Source organism: Crassostrea angulata, chromosome 8 (assembly GCF_025612915.1).
Source record: "Crassostrea angulata isolate pt1a10 chromosome 8, ASM2561291v2, whole genome shotgun sequence".
NCBI classification, from domain to species: Eukaryota; Metazoa; Mollusca; class Bivalvia; order Ostreida; family Ostreidae; genus Magallana; species Magallana angulata.
In genome coordinates, this window is record NC_069118.1 from 26,353,902 (window position 1) to 26,359,282 (window position 5,381).

General features: G+C 32.6%; 1 long non-coding RNA gene across 1 annotated transcript; it reads right to left on the reverse strand.

Annotated features, from left to right (window-relative positions):
• Positions 1-4,098: 4,098 nt before the first annotated feature.
• Positions 4,099-4,845, reverse strand: LOC128159965 (uncharacterized). The gene is made up of 3 exons (XR_008240217.1): positions 4,617-4,845; positions 4,377-4,434; positions 4,099-4,162 (listed from the first exon to the last, which is right to left on the reverse strand). It is a non-coding gene; the product is annotated as an uncharacterized LOC128159965 (long non-coding RNA).
• Positions 4,846-5,381: the final 536 nt, after the last annotated feature.

Consider the following 5,381-nt stretch of genomic DNA (forward strand, 5'->3'; position numbering starts at 1 on the left):
TTGTTTTTATTATGTATACTTGAATAGTAATGATGAAAAAGGAGATAAGGGACTTTCATTTATAGCGTAAACAAACATTTTAATCAAATTTATTTCCTTATAATATGCACGGAGATTTTTGGCTATCGACTGATTCGGTCGCCGATAAACAGGTCTAGGCAACCTCTGGTTTTGGAGGATAGCTCAATTTCAAGATGGCTTCCATTTTGTTTTCATCCATTTATGGATTATGCATTATGGGTGAAATTATCCTCCATTTTTGAAGGAATTCATGGATATATTTCAAAGGCTTTGTGCATATCTTTAATGAAAATAGGGTTCCTAATGGAAAAAAATACGATTTTCAATTATAGTAAATTATGATTAATTGATTTATTGTACAACATAATTTTAATTTTCTTCTACTTAATCTTAATTAATCATTGATGGCTTAATGGGTTTTATTAAATTTCTACTACAACCTAGTTTTCGCAGATATTATACTTTATACTTTTTTGTAACGGTGACTGTTTAATATATTTAATATTTGATAAAACATAATGAAAAGTATAACTGTTACAACAAAATGCACAGCTTTACTTTATATAGCTCAATTTATTAAGGTCTTCCGTTTTCCAACGGAAGACCTTATTGTTTTCGTTCGGTTTCTTTTTAGGGTCTTCCGTTCCCAACGGAAGACCCTCTTGTTATTCTATTGTTTCTTTTTAGGGTCTTCCGTTTCCAACGGAAGACCCTCTTGTTATTCTATTGTTTCTTTTTATTATTAAGGTCTTCCGTTTCCAACGGAAGACCTTATTGTTTTTCTTCGGTTTTTTTTTCTCATTCTTCTCCTTTTTTTTTCTTACCGATTTTGTGTCAGCGATTACTCAAAAACTGTTTGATCGATTTTAATAAAATTTGCAGATCTTATTGACATTAGTTTAAACTTGATCGGAAATTTTTTTGGTTGATAACGTCATTTCTGTTTTTGAAATATCGACGTTTTCTTGATTTTCAGAGTGTCGGCTTGTCCAAGAGAGTTATCAAAAACTATAAAAGATATTAAGTTCAAAATTTCAGGAATGATAGACAAAAGATTGTAGATATGTAATAAGGCATTAATAAATTTCAGGCACAAAAGGCGCTAAAGCTCGGTAGGGCTCGAAAAATGAGATGAAAAAAGCGTTGTGATTTTGCTTGGTTTTCTTAGATTATCTTTTTTCTCACAAATATTTTGTTAAGACATGTAGAAGAACAAAAAATTATATTTACAAGATCTTTTGTTTGACTCCTAGAAAAAGGGGCTGGCCCCTCAAATTAAGGACCTAGAACCCTTCAAAGTTTTCACTTTATAACTCAAAAGCGGTTAAGATTTCGATATGGCTGTCGCGGCAAAAGTTGTTCATTATGATCTTATTAATGTCGTTACAATAATATTTTGTTCGGGTATTGCGTAATATGAGTGTAAAAAGCCAGACTTGTTACCATGTATTTGTATTTTATTTGGCAAATAAACGGGGTATTTGTGCGTATAACTGACATAAAGGGTACCGGTTTACACACGGAAAGTGTTTAAACATTTTAGTTATTTTCTAGTGAAACACATTATGGATAAAAGAACTGTTTCTATGCAATGCATTTGGGTCGCATTTAAAATCTAGCTGTATACCGAACTGTGTATGTTAACAATTACGTATCCGATCCCTTGCCGCAGCCGAGGAAATAGGTCACGAATGGACTAGCGAGCGGTCTGCCGTTATCTAATACACAAGATTTGCGTCTTGCTGTAATGCACACATGGGTTTTTTTATGTAGCTGCAAACACAAAACTTCCGATTTTAATGATTTTAAAAGTAAATAAAAAAGATTATACCTTTACCTAATACCATAGACAGTGTACTAGCTTGCATTCGGAAAGTGTTTAAACAGTTTAATTCTTTTCTAGGGAAATATATTATGTATATAAGAATTGCTTCTATGCAATGTATTTGAGTCGCATTTAATATCTTGCTAGCTGTATTCCGAGCTTCATGTATGTAAACAATTATACGTATCTGATCCTTGCCCGTGGCCGAGAAAATAGGTCGCGGCTGGACTAGCGAGCGGTCTGCCGTTATCCAATACACAAGATATACGCATTGTTGTAATGCACACACGGGTTTATTTATGTAGCTGCAAATACAATGAATTCAGATTTTAACGATATTAAAGAGTAAATAAAAAAAGACTATATTATTACCTACGAAGTATTGCTGTTTTGCTCTCGTAATTAAAAAAAAAAATAAATGGTATGGCTGTCATTGAAAAAAAGGCGTTCTTTGTGTTCTTGTCTATGTCATGAAACAGTTTTATTGTTGGAAAATAAAATTCAGTTATCAAACTGCAAACGTTAACAGTTCAAACCCACCACGTTGAGTGTACAGTTTCATAACACGGGCCGAGGAGATGCCGCGCTAGTGGACAGCCGATTCACTGTAGGACACATGCTTCTCGTGTTTATACGTTATCACACATTCCAATGCACATTGATTCGTTGTTATTTTCATTTCCAATTATATTGGTTATATTGGTTAACGATGCATCAAACCATTGATCTAAATCATAGTTCGTATAATAAAGGGAAAAAAAGCTGCCATCAGTGAATATAATACAATTGTACGTTTACAGTCGTACGATTTGAAATGTAAATAAATTCCGTTTGTGACATTTTGCTGCTGAGAATTAAATGCATTACACTACCAATTTCAACAAAATATAGGCGATATTCACATATCTATGATAATGTGATACTTCATTTGGCTAACAAAATATTAGAATTTTTATGAGTTATGAGAGAGAGAGAGAGATTGAGTGTTAAGCAGGATGTAGTAAGTAAAAGTTGAAATATATTTAAAAAGCGTTCGAGATAAGGCAGCTTAAGAAGTCCAATGTTACATGCTTGCGGTAGGTACGGGCACAATAAAACTAACCAGTTTTAAACAAGTTGATGTTTTATTTACATTCAGGCAGTAAAATAATAAGGGTCACAATATTGGTATAACCTCTTCTCAGTGGTAGTCAGATTCAATAAAAAGCTCATTGCTGATTTTATTCATTTATAAATTAATTTTTTTTTATTCTGAAAGAATATGTGAGTTTTAAAAATGTAATGTACATGTACATTCATTGTAAAAGTTTTGACTGTATTCGGACAGTTGAAGATCGAGTAGCGAACACTAGACTTAGTAGATTAATTGTCTAATACAAATCGAATTGGCTTTAAAATTTGCATATTCAAGCACACTTAAATAGTTTATTCATAAATTATATATAATTATATTAATGAAAACGTCTGTATGCTGTATTATGTATTTGCTGTCTGATTAGGACTGTACTTCCCCAAAAAGAAGCGCTCGGCGATCGCGTAAAAAACGTTCTGTAACATTTCAGCGGGGTTTGGGGTTGCAACAAGAGGGTGAAACGACCACGAATTTTGACAGATTTGGCTACAAAGAGTTTAAAAGAGATGGATACAAAACACAGGTGCGATTATATCTTTAAGAGATAAAAAATGATTAATCTGTTTGCCATAAATACCAATTTTTATCATAAGAATAGTTTAACATTTGGATCCGCTGAATATTTCCATTTCCCTTCATTGTTTGGTGCCTGATTTGAAATAACGTTTCGAGGTATAATAAGTTGAGAAATTTCTTACAGTATCAAATAATTTTCCTTGCAAACCTAATGAATAATCTTACAAATTTATAGACGTATTTAAACGGAAGTGCTCTCCTTTCAACGTTAGAAATATTCAAAGTAAATAAAAATAAATTTGGGGCATACAAAAACCCCCCAAAATACATCATTGGAATGTTTAAACAAGGAAACCGTTGGGTTTCATCCTCCGAATGATTGGGTTTATTCATCATGCATGTTTTGCAATGATTATAAACAACGTAAACATCAAAACTATTAATGAACAAATGTACACTGCTTTATTTTTGTTTAAATAGTCATGCTGTATATTTTATATGTTATAATAGATTATATAAAAACAACAGATGTCAAAGTCGTAATACAATCATACTAGCTTCGACGTAAGGGGCCAGTTTAAACACGCGGCGAAATAAAGCAAAACCCTTTTATGTCGATTATTTTGCGAATACACAACAAAACTTGTCTAATCCGGCGGAGGGTGGTTCTGAAAAAAAAAATGGCCGGATTAGGCAACATCCGGTTTAGAGGATATTGTTGCAAATTAATTTTAGTATTTAATGCAGTAGGTCCTGATCGTGTATTCTTGCAAAATGTTCAATTGTTCTGAATTATATTAGATTTCATCGATCTTATTTACGGTACAAATTTTCATTTTAAATATTTTTTTTCAAACAATATATCCATAACGGAATACATACGATGGAAATCCTTGAATTAAATCGTCGTTATTGATAATCTTTCAAACATCCGATTTACCTGAAAAGTGCATGCTTAACCGTAAATTGTTAAACAAAACATTAACAAGTCAACAGGTGGCTGAAATACCTGATGGCGAGAACTGTTTTGATGCAGGGAAACAATAGATAAATATTAATATAAATGAGAATTTTATATAAAAAAAATTGAACGTTTTGACAGAATAATATGCAACTCTGTACGTGTAGCCATGCAACGGGGATAACAAACGATATCGGCAGTCTTACTCCCGCAGTATCCTGAATCACGGCCTGAAAAAAATTGGGTGAACTATAATCTAATTATCCAATTGCAATTCATAACAAGACTTTACGGTATTAACTGAAAAAAGTTGCTTCTTTGGATCTATATTAACAGTTGTTTAAATCAATAGCAACGACAGAAAAATTGGTCAATAATTGAGCATTAATATCTCGCAGAATGCCGATCGATCGATAAGTGGACGGACTACGGGAGATAACTCTCACTAATAATATGCAGTAGGCTTTTTCATTGCGTCGGTTAACATAATAGATAGGATCCGGATTGCACAAATTTTTTTAAACAAAAATGATGGGAAAATGTCAAGGGGCTGAATAATGTCGCCGGATTGGGCAGCATGCCGTAATAAACAACATCCGGATTCAACGAGTTTCAACATGTACATAATTTTTTCATTGAAATATGGCTTTATTGACAGGGAAAACTACATGTACTGCAACGTATATTATTGCACACATACTTAGCATAACCATCGTTTAAAAGCGTACAATTATTTTATTGAAAATCGGACCAAGCAGCTTTAACATTAAGATTTACATGTGTAAGACACTTTAATGTGCATGATCATGTGCATTAATTATTTTCAATACCTGCTTATTCTCCACAATGATCTCCAATTTCATTCACAACTGTTGTCATTCAAAATCACATGAATTAAACAAAATTTAAAATTTTGTGTCGATCTC